The sequence below is a fragment of the Panthera uncia genome, chromosome F1 (genome assembly GCF_023721935.1).
Source record: "Panthera uncia isolate 11264 chromosome F1, Puncia_PCG_1.0, whole genome shotgun sequence".
NCBI classification, from domain to species: Eukaryota; Metazoa; Chordata; class Mammalia; order Carnivora; family Felidae; genus Panthera; species Panthera uncia.
The window spans coordinates 17633272-17645533 of NC_064813.1; the positions used below are offsets into that span (position 1 = coordinate 17633272).

General features: G+C 39.5%; 1 pseudogene; it reads left to right on the forward strand.

Moving 5' to 3' along the window:
• LOC125926007 (dnaJ homolog subfamily A member 1-like) overlaps window positions 1–11477 on the forward strand; it is a 111958-nt pseudogene extending 100481 nt beyond the window's left edge.
• The last annotated feature ends 785 nt before the right edge of the window (window positions 11478–12262 follow it).

Sequence of the window (12262 nt, forward strand, 5' to 3'; positions counted from 1 at the left end):
GAAGAATCTCCAGGAAATAACAACAGCTAATGAACTGATCAAAAAGGATTTAAATAATATAACAGAAAGTGAATTTAGAATAATAGTCATAAAATTAATCGCTGGGCTTGAAAACAGTATAGAGGACAGCAGAGAATCTCTTGCTACAGAGATCAAGGGACTAAGGAACAGTCACGAGGAGCTGAAAAGCGCTTTAAACGAAATGCAAAACAAAATGGAAACGACGACAGCTCGGATTGAAGAGGCAGAGGAGAGAATAGGTGAACTAGAAGATAAAGTTATGGAGAAAGAGGAAGCTGAGAGAAAGAGAGATAAAAAAATCCAGGAGTATGAGGGGAAAATTAGAGAACTAAGTGATACACTAAAAAGAAATAATATACGCATAATTGGTATCCCAGAGGAGGAAGAGAGAGGGAAAGGTGCTGAAGGGGTACTTGAAGAAATTATAGCTGAGAACTTCCCTGAACTGGGGAAGGAAAAAGGCATTGAAATCCAAGAGGCACAGAGAACTCCCTTCAGACGTAACTTGAATTGATCTTCTGCACGACATATCATAGTGAAACTGGCAAAATACAAGGATAAAGAGAAAATTCTGAAAGCAGCAAGGGATAAACGTGCCCTCACATATAAAGGGAGACCTATAAGACTCGTGACTGATCTCTCTTTTGAAACTTGGCAGGCCAGAAAGGCTTGGCACGATATCTTCAGTGTGCTAAACAGAAAAAATATGCAGCCGAGAATCCTTTATCCAGCAAGTCTGTCATTTAGAATAGAAGGAGAGATAAAGGTCTTCCCAAACAAACAAAAACTGAAGGAATTTGTCACCACGAAACCAGCCCTACAAGAGATCCTAAGGGGGATCCTGTGAGACAAAGTACCAGAGACATCACTACAAGCATAAAACATACAGACATCACAATGACTCTAAACCCGTATCTTTCTATAATAACACTGAATGTAAATGGATTAAATGCGCCAACCAAAAGACATAGGGTATCAGAATGGATAAAAAAACAAGACCCATCTATTTGCTGTCTACAAGAGACTCATTTTAGATCTGAGGACACCTTTAGATTGAGAGTGAGGGGATGGAGAACTATTTATCATGCTACTGGAAGCCAAAAGAAAGCTGGAGTAGCCATACTTATATCAGACAAACTAGACTTTAAATTAAAGGCTGTAACAAGAGATGAAGAAGGGCATTATATAATAATTACAGGGTCTATCCATCAGGAAGAGCTAACAATTATAAATGTCTATGCACCGAATACTGGAGCCCCCAAATATATAAAACAATTACTCATAAACATAAGCAACCTTATTGATAAGAATGTGGTCATTGCAGGGGACTTTAACACCCCACTTACAGAAATGGATAGATCATCTAGACACACGGTCAATAAAGAAACAAGGGCCCTGAATGATACATTGGATCAGATGGACTTGACAGATATATTTAGAACTCTGCATCCCAAAGCAACAGAATATACTTTCTTCTCGAGTGCACATGGAACATTCTCCAAGATAGATCATATACTGGGTCACAAAACAGCCCTTCATAAGTTTACAAGAATTGAAATTATACCATGCATACTTTCAGACCACAATGCTATGAAGCTTGAAATCAACCACAGGAAAAAGTCTGCAACACCTCCAAAAGCATGGAGGTTAAAGAACACCCTACTAACGAATGAGTGGGTCAACCAGGCAATTAGAGAAGAAATTAAAAAATATATGGAAACAAACGAAAATGAAAATACAACAATCCAAACGCTTTGGGACGCAGCGAAGGCAGTCCTGAGAGGAAAATACATTGCAATCCAGGCCTATCTCAAGAAACAAGAAAAATCCCAAATACAAAATCTAACAGCACACCTAAAGGAAATAGAAGCAGAACAGCAAAGGCAGCCTAAACCCAGCAGAAGAAGAGAAATAATAAAGATCAGAGCAGAAATAAACAATATAGAATCTAAAAAAACGGTAGAGCAGATCAATGAAACCAAGAGTTGGTTTTTTGAAAAAATAAACAAAATTGACAAACCTCTAGCCAGGCTTCTCAAAAAGAAAAGGGAGATGACCCAAATAGATAAAATCATGAATGAAAATGGAATGATTACAACCAATCCCTCAGAGATACAAACAATTATCAGGGAATACTATGAAAAATTATATGCCAACAAATTGGACAACCTGGAAGAAATGGACAAATTCCTAAACACCCACACTCTTCCAAAACTCAATCAGGAGGAAATAGAAAGCTTGAACAGACCCATAACCAGCGAAGAAATTGAATCGGTTATCAAAAATCTCCCAACAAATAAGAGTCCAGGACCAGATGGCTTCCCAGGGGAGTTCTACCAGACGTTTAAAGCAGAGATAATACCTATCCTTCTCAAGCTATTCCAAGAAATAGAAAGGGAAGGAAAACTTCCAGACTTATTCTATGAAGCCAGTAATACTTTGATTCCTAAACCAGACAGAGACCCAGTAAAAAAAGAGAACTACAGGCCAATATCCCTGATGAATATGGATGCAAAAATTCTCAATAAGATACTAGCAAATCGAATTCAACGGCATATAAAAAGAATTATTCACCATGATCAAGTGGGATTCATTCCTGGGATGCAGGGCTGGTTCAACATTTGCAAATCAATCAACGTGATACATCACGTTAACAAAAAAAAAGAGAAGAACCATATGATCCTGTCAATCGATGCAGAAAAGGCCTTTGACAAAATCCAGCACCCTTTCTTAATAAAAACCCTTGAGAAAGTCGGGATAGAAGGAACATACTTAAAGATCATAAAAGCCATTTATGAAAAGCCCACAGCTAACATCATCCTCAACGGGGAAAAACTGAGAGCTTTTCCCCTGAGATCAGAAACATGACAGGGATGCCCACTCTCACCGCTGTTGTTTAACATAGTGTTGGAAGCGCTAGCATCAGCAATCAGACAACAAAAGGAAATCAAAGGCATCAAAATTGACAAAGATGAAGTCAAGCTTTTGCTTTTTGCAGATGACATGATATTATACATGGAAAATCTGATAGACTCCACCAAAAGTCTGCTAGAACTGATACATGAATTCAGCAAAGTTGCAGGATACAAAATCAATGTACAGAAATCAGTTGCATTCTTATACACTAACAATGAAGCAACAGAAAGACAAATAAAGAAACTGATCCCGTTCACAATTGCACCAAGAAGCATAAAATACCTAGGAATAAATCTCACCAAAGATGTAAAAGATCTGTATGCTGAAAACTATAGAAAGCTTATGAAGGTAATTGAAGAAGATTTAAAGAAATGGAAAGACATTCCCTGCTCATGGATTGGAAGAATATATATTGTCAAAATGTCAATACTACCCAAAGCTATCTACACATTCAATGCAATCCCAATCAAAATTGCACCAGCATTCTTCTCGAAACTAGAACAAGCAATCCTAAAATTCATATGGAACCACAAAAGGCCCCGAATAGCCAAAGTAATTTTGAAGAAGAGCAAAGCAGGAGGCATCACAATCCCAGACTTTAGCCTCTACTACAAAGCTGTCATCATCAAGACAGCATGGTATTGGCACAAAAACAGACACATAGACCGATGGAATAGGATAGAAACCCCAGAAATAGACCCACAAACGTATGGCCAACTCATCTGACAAAGCAGGAAAGAACATCCAATGGAAAAAAGACAGTCTCTTTAACAAATGGTGCTGGGAGAACTGGACAGCAACATGCAGAAGGTTGAAACTAGACCACTTTCTCACACCATTCACAAAAATAAACTCAAAATGGATAAAGGACCTGAATGTGAGACAGGAAACCATCAAAACCTTAGAGGAGAAAGCAGGAAAAGACCTCTCTGACCTCAGCCGTAGCAATCTCTTACTCGATGCATCCCCAAAGGCAAGGGAATTAAAAGCAAAAGTGAATTACTGGGACCTTATGAAGATAAAAAGCTTCTGCACAGCAAAGGAAACAACCAACAAAACTAAAAGGCAACCAACGGAATGGGAAAAGATATTTGCAAATGACATATCGGACAAAGGGCTAGTATCCAAAATCTATAAAGAGCTCACCAAACTCCACACTCGAAAAACAAATAACCCAGTGAAGAAATGGGCAGAAAACATGAATAGACACTTCTCTAAAGAAGACATCCGGATGGCCAACAGGCACATGAAAAGATGTTCAATGTTGCTCCTTATCTGGGAAATACAAATCAAAACCACACTCAGATATCACCTCACGCCAGTCAGAGTGGCCAAAATGAACAAATCAGGAGACTATAGATGCTGGAGAGGAGGTGGAGAAACGGGAACCCTCTTGCACTGTTGGTGGGAATGCAAATTGGTGCGGCCGCTCTGGAAAGCAGTGTGGAGGTTCTTCAGAAAATTAAAAATAGACCTACCCTATGACCCAGCAATAGCACTGTTAGGAATTTATCCAAGGGATACAGGAGTACTGATGCATAGGGGCACTTGTACCCCAATGTTTATAGCAGCACTCTCAACAATAGCCAAATTATGGAAAGAGCCTAAATGTCCATCAACTGATGAATGGATAAAGAAATTGCGGTTTATATACACAATGGAGTATTACGTGGCAATGAGAAAGAATGAAATATGGCCTTTTGTAGCAACGTGGATGGAACTGGAGAGTGTGATGCTAAGTGAAATAAGCCATACAGAGAAAGACAGATACCATATGGTTTCACTCTTATGTGGATCCTGAGAAACTTAACAGAAACCCATGGGGGAGGGGAAGGAAAAAAAAAAGAGGTTAGAGTGGGAGAGAGCCAAAGCATAAGAGACTGTTAAAAACTGAGAACAAACTGAGGGTTGATGGGGGGTGGGAGGGAGGGGAGGGTGAGTGATGGGTATTGAGGAGGGCACCTTTTGGGATGAGCACTGGGTGTTGTATGGAAACCAATTTGACAATAAATTTCATATATTAAAAAAAAAAGAATTTGTAATCCAGCTAATCAAAAAATAAAACAAGAAATCATGCATAACTGTAGAAGATGTAGTATAAATAGTGAGTTGTCAACATTAAGTCCAGTAAGTCAGAAACTTTTTTTTTCTTTCTTTTTTTTTTTAAGCACGAAACAGACTGCTGTTGTTGTTAGTATCATTGGAACAGGAGTTCTGTGATGTATTGCCAATAATAATAATTTGGCAATAATAGAATGATATAAAAATTGTAGGACATGACCCAAAATTGACAAGTGTCAAATCTATACGGTTTAATTCTGAAGTTAACTGACTGAAAAACATAAAGGTCTAAGGATTTATTTAAAAATCTTAAAGGTTATCATTGGTTTAAAAAAAAAAAAAAGGAAAACAAAAAACAGATTATGACTTCCAAATTTCTTTGGCAGAGGATAGGAGAGGGAGCAAACAAAGTAAATAGAAACTGCATAATAAAAGTTAGAAATCAGAGACAATATTAAGCATGAAAAACAAAGTTATGAAATAATACAGAATTAGGACCTACTTGGAGTGCCTGGCTGGCGCAGTTGGAAGAGCGGGTGACTCTTGATCTCGGGGTCATGAGTTCGAGCCCCATGTTGGATGTAGAGATTACTTAAATAAAACTTAACAACAACAAAAACTTAAAAAAAAAAAAGTAGAACCTACTCTCTCTATTCACCCATGCAAACCTGTACAACTTAAAAGGGGTAAAATTTTCTAATAAAGGAAAAGAGATGCTCAGATCAAGTAAAAAGATACAAGCACACACATATATTGTCTATGGAAGACATAATTTAGAAAAGTGACTCAAATTAAAAATGAGTATGCAGGGGCACCTGGGTGGCTCAGATGGTAGAGCATGCAGGTCTTGATTTTGGGGTTGTGAGTTCAAACCCTGCGTTGGGCCTAGAGCTTACTTAAAAAAAAAAAGCATGCAAAGAAATGCAAAAAACAGTGTGCAAAAAATGCAATAAAAACCTTACAATGACAGAAAAAGTTGCATTTATTTGTTTATGAAAAGATTTTTGGGGCACCTGGGTGGCTAAATCAGTTAAGCATCTGACTCTTGATTTTGGCTTAGGCAAGTCATGATCTCATGGTTTGTGGGGTTGAGCCCACGTCAGGCCCCATGCTGACAGTGTGGGGCCTGCTTGGGATTTTCTCTCTGCCCCTCCCTGGCTTGTGCTTTCTCTCCCTCAAGATAAATAAATAAACATTAAAGAAAGATTATATTTTGTTTTTATTTTACTTATTTTAAGTAGGCTCTATGCCCAATGTGGGGTTTGAACTTACAACCCCAAGTCACATGCTCTACTGACTGAACCAGCCAGCCACCCCCAGAAAAAGTTGAATTTAGAGAGGAATATCACTCATGTTCATAAAGGGTGTAACCCAAGTAAGATATAACCAGAATATATGAACCAAAAGGTTCTTTTCAGGAGTATAAAGAAAATATATGAAAAATATAATAATAGTAGTGGAAAACCTCATCTAACCTCTTATAATACTTGAATGATAAAGTAGACAAAAAAATATGTGAAGATGTAGAGAAATAAAAGTTGGACTAATAAGATTAATTGATATGCTTTTCTTCGTCTCCATCTATATCTAGCAAACAGGTAATACACTTGCTTCTCACTTATAAAATACTTATAGAGTTTGTCCATAGATTAGATCACAAAGAAACCTGACTAAATCCAAAATATAATACAAACCGTGTTCACTGATTATGATTTGAAAGATTTCTGATATTGTTATTTATAAGCATGAGTGCAAATAAGATTCACCCATTGGGAATGAAATAAATCTTTCTTCATACCCTTCATGTTAAAAAGTTGGATTCAGAAGGGATGCCTGGTAGGCTTAGTTGGTGGAGCATCTGTCTGACTTTTGATCTCGTGGGTGTGAATTCGAGCCCCATATTGGGTGTTGAGATTACTTAAAAATAAAATCTTAAGAAAAAAGAAAAAATTGGACTCAGAAGAAAATGCATTCTTTTAAGTATTTTCATTATCAGGGTGCTGGGTGGCTCAGTTGGTTAAGTGTCCGACTCTTGATTTCAGCTCAGATCATGATCTCTGGTTTGTGGGATCAAGCCCTGAGTTGGGGTCTGCGCTGACAGTGTGGAGCCTGCTTGGGTTCTCTCCCTCTCTCTCTGTCTCTCAAAATAAATAAACATTAAAAAAGTTCATTATCAAACAAGAACAATTATAAATATCAAACTCAGATTTAAAAAGACTAAGGAAAATGGAATAAACATAGGAGTATTAATGCATTAGAAAAAAATAGAATAAATATATGATCTAAGATCTATTTCCTTGAAAACAAACCTTATTAAATAGTAAACCCACTAAGGTGAACTTATCAAGAGAGGGTGGAATGTAAATATAGGGCACCTGGCTGGCTCAGTCAGTAGAGCATGTGACTCTTGATCTCAGAATCATGAGTTCAAGCCCCAGGTTGGGTATGGAGTCTACTTAATAAAAGAGAAAAAAGGAGGGATGCCTGGGTGGCTCAGTTGGTTAAGCGTTAGACTTCAGCTCAGGTCATGATCTTGTAGTTTGTGAGTTCCAGCCCCATATCGGGCTCTCTGTTGTCAGCACAGAGCCTGCTTTCAATCCTCTGTTCCCCTCCACCCTCCACCTTTCCCCTGCTTGTTCTCTTTCTCTCTCACTGTCTCTCTCAAAATAAATAAGCTTTAAACAAAAGTAAAATATTAAAAAGAGAATGTAAATACACAAAACTCCAATGAAACAGTAAAAACAATAGCTGTAGAAAAAAATGAAAGAAATTATAAGAGTATTTTTCAATTATGTTAATAAATTTGAAAAATGGACTGGTATTGAAATTTATATGCTGCTGTTCAAGTTTTATAAAATTCATAGTTTTTTAAATTTTCTATAAGTGACCTGAATATTTTCAGGAACTCACATCCCAGTGAATGGTAGAAAGCTAAATGTATACTTGCCAATTAGAAATATGTCGTTCTCTTCACGATAAGAGTCCCCTTTCTTTAAAACTGTCCCTTTTGGGTAAATGCCCAGTCTCTGATTTTCTTACCCCTCTTCTCCCCCAAGATAGGGCCTGGGTGTATTGGACCGGAAAACTGCTGTTTGGTGATGGGGAAGGGGAAGGCCTTGCACTGGCTCTTCAGCGGCCTCTGCTGTTGAGCTGTACTCCTGGTGAAATTCATGGTCTGCTCTCTCAGCCTGGGGATTACTGGTGGGGAGTATGGCCAACTTCCTTGTGAGTAGACCTTTCTTCAGCTTTTGCTGAGGCTTCTGACCTTCAGGGATCTGGTTGAGACTTCTGTGTCACTCCTTGGGGCCACCTGCCCAGAGGTTCTCAATTACATTTTTTGGTCTGCCTCTCCTGTAGCAATCCCTTGGCAAAGTCACTAATCAGCAACATTCTGCATCTTCCCACAGGGCACATAGGAACTTCTGGATCCTTTAGGATCTTAGCACTATAGCTGGCTATCTATTTGGTGAATTTGTTCTGTAGATTTCACTCTGGAGTGGTTGTCCCATTTTGATGTGGCAACGTCTGGAGCCATTCTCTACCCTGCTTGAGGGCATCTAACCTTTCCACTAAATCTGGAGCTTCTATTTTGGGAGGGGTAGTAGAAAAGAGGTAAAGGAGATTTTTAATGTTTATTTATTTGTTTATTTTTTAATTTTTTTTAACGTTTATTTATTTTTGAGACAGAGAGAGACAGAGCATGAACGGGGGAGGGGCAGAGAGAGGGAGACACAGAATCGGAAACAGGCTCCAGGCTCTGAGCCATCAGCCCAGAGCCCGATGCGGGGCTCGAACTCACGGACTGCGAGATCGTGACCTGGCTGAAGTCGGACGATTAACTGACTGAGCCACCTAGGCACCCCAATGTTTATTTATTTTTGAGAGAGAGAGTGAGGGGCAGAGAGAGAGGGAGAGAGAGAATCCTAAGCAGGCTCCATGCTGTCAGTGCAGAGCCTGACACAGGGCTCAGTCCCACAAACTGTAAGATCATGACCTGAGCTGAAACCAAAAGTTGGACACTTAACCAACTGAGCCACCCAGGTGCCCCGGTAGAGGAGATATTTTTAACTGAAAGATAATATTTTAGATCAGAAGAGAATAGACTCTTAGGGGCACCTGGGTGGCTCAGTCAGTTGAGCTTCTGACTCTTGATTTTAGCTCATGTCCTGATCTCACAGTTCTTGGGATTGAACCCTCGTTGGGCTCTATGCCGACAGCACGAAATCTGCTTGGGATTCTCTATCCCTCTCTCTCTGCTCCTCCCCCATGCGCATTGCTCTTTCTCTCTCTCTCTCTCTCTCTCTCCCTCTCTCTCTGTCTCTCTCTAAATAATAAACATTAAAAAAAAAAAGAATAGGCTGCTATAAACTGGCTACTTTATCCTCTTCTTGCACTGCTTACTGGGATGGGTACCCAAGAGCAACATGGGTTTAGTTATGGAAAATAAAATAAACCTGCTTGTTTTTCACATCTCATTGGTAGTTTTTAAATTTTTGAGCTCACTACATTTGAAGTATTTTGAGGTGTACTCTTATCTGTTGTAAATCTTGTTGCCCAAAAGGTGTTTCCTTCAGGGACAGGGTAGATTCTATTTAGAACAAAAGGAGTCAAGGAGCTTGAAAGTTCCTAGTTGACTTTTTTGGAGTCTTTGGTGAAACACTAGTCTGATGACCAGAATTTATTAACTATGAGAAGATATTTCTCAAGAAACAAATGTCCCTTTATATAGCAAAAGCAAAGTTTAGAGCACTGAATAGGAATTCTATTGTAAATGTAAGGCGAAGAAAATTTAGGGTTTAAGACTGGGAAGTATCCACCAGTCAAGAAGAGGAGGAAGGTTTCCACATAAAAAATTGGTAGGGAAGAAGGTGCATGAGGCCAGAAGTTAGCATCTTCATCTATCCCCCTCTCAGGGCCAGACCTTAGGGGATCACAGGCAGGTCTTAGGGGATCACAGACCTTAGGTGGCACATACAAATGGGCACAGGTAAATCAGGGCTAGTGACCAGCTTTCCTAGGCACAACCAGGGGTTATGGAGGCCTCTCCAGTATGACTCACATACAAGTAGGGCCACACCTAAAATGACTCAGGACCCAGCAACATTGGAAAAGATAGGTTCCCCATGACTTGTGTCGAGTTCAGAAGATTGAGAAAGCCCCGTGTACTCCGTGTGGGGGACACAGAAGATAGCCAAGTAGAGAACAGGTGGGCCTACTCTGGAGCCACCTTGGCAAGGAACAAGGTGACTCTACAGCAGAGGCTCCTGGGTTAGTGATTTAATCCTAGGGCAAATGGAGGACGTGGTTGAGACCCAGAGGATCTCCAGCCCCAGAAAGAGTGAAGGTGGGACCATCAGACACTGATGGTATCTAGAAAACAGACCAAGTAAATCACTACTCTGGACTTCAGTATTGGAGGCCAGTGAGTTTCAGAGGCTAACCTAAGGTCATACACATGGACTCAAAGCACCTCCCTTTTTTCTTTAAGGATTGATAAGCCTCCAAACATACCGGATTACATCTTGAGTAGAGAGAGTGGGGAGAAATTCTGAAGCATTCAATATTAACCCTCCACAGGGACACCTGGGTGGCTCAGTCAGTTAACCTTCTGACTCTTGATTTCGGCTCAAGGCATGATCTCACGGTTCATGAGTTCGAGCCCTGCACTGGGCTCTGTGGTGACAGTGCAAAGCCTGCTTGGGGTTCTCTCCCTCTCCCTTTCTGTCTGCTCTTCCCCTGCTTGTCCTTTCTGTCTTTCTCTCAAAACAAATAAACATTTTAAAAAATAATAAAAAATAATTTTAACTTCCAGGATGATGCAAAGGCCTGAGAACCCTTTAGCTACATTTACCCACATTCCAATTTACATGTTTATTGCTACCATGTAGTTTATTTCTCTGGCTAGCTAAGTCTAAACACCACAAAAATGTTATTGCTTTATACAGTATTCATTTAAATTGACCCCTCTAATTGTTCTTCATTTCTTTTTATACCTCTGGCTTACACCTAGGGTCATTTTCCTTCAGTCCAAAAAATGGATATTAGAATTCCCTTTTGTGTGAGTAAGTCGGTTTCTGTTTATATAAAAAATTTTACATATGTTTTTTCTATATCCAAAGGATTCTTCGACTTTGTAGAGCTTTCTAGATTGGCTGTTGTATTGTACATCACCTTGAAGACATTATTCCTGTTTCTGGTCTCTGTTGTTCACATTGAGAAGTTAGCTCCTAATCTATCTGTAGCTCCTTTAAGTAATCTGTCTCTTCTCTCTAGCTGCTTTAAAAGATTTTCTACTGGGGCGCCTGGGTGGCTCAGTCGGTTGAGTGTCCGACTTCAGCTCAGGTCACGATCTCGCAGTCTGTGAGTTCGAGCCCCGCGTCAGGCTCTGTGCTGACAGCTCAGAGCCGGGGGCCTGTTTCGGATTCTGTGTCTCCCTCTCTCTCTGCCCCTTCCCCGCTCATGCTCTGTCTCTCTCTGTCTCAAAAATAAATAAACGTTAAAAATTAAAAAAAAAAAAAAAGATTTTCTACTTAATTGTCTTATGCAAGTATTTGAAAAGATAATATTTGAGATTTGGTAGAACTCATAAAAGACATCAATGCAAAGAAGTCCAGTGAATCCCATGGTAGATAATAAAAAGAAATAGACATTTTGTAGAGAAATTGCAAAATGTCACTTTTAATAGTTGCTAGTTTATGACGAATTTGGATGACACTTTTATACATTTTTGTGTATATTCTCTAAATTTTCAGTTGTCTCCAGTGAGAGGGTTTGTCCAAATTATCTTGTCTGATATTTACCTGGCATTTCTTGTCTATAATTTAAACTCATCTTGATTTGAGTTTCCAGGCTAGGTAGTGAAAGGTAGTGAGAGGGAGTAATTTCCACTTTCCAGTTAAAACCATCTTGGTCTCAGGGCGCCTAGGTGGCTTAGTCGGTTGAGCATCCAACTTTGGCTCAGGTCATGATCTCCTGGTTCGTGAGTTCGAGCCCCACATTGGGCTCACTGCTGTCAGCGCAGAGCCTGCTTCAGATCCTGTCCTCCTCTCTCTGCCCCTCCCCTGCTTGCATTCTCTCTCTCTCTCTCTCAAAAATAAACATTAAAAAAAAGATCCTTAAAAAACCCACAAAAGTGCATCTTGGTCTCTTAAGCTTTAAAAGAATGAATTCAGTCTCTTTTGGAGAAATTCAAAGTTTATTTATTTATTTTGGGAGAGGGAGAGAGAAAGAGAATCCCAAAAGTCTCAGAGCCTGATGTGGGGCT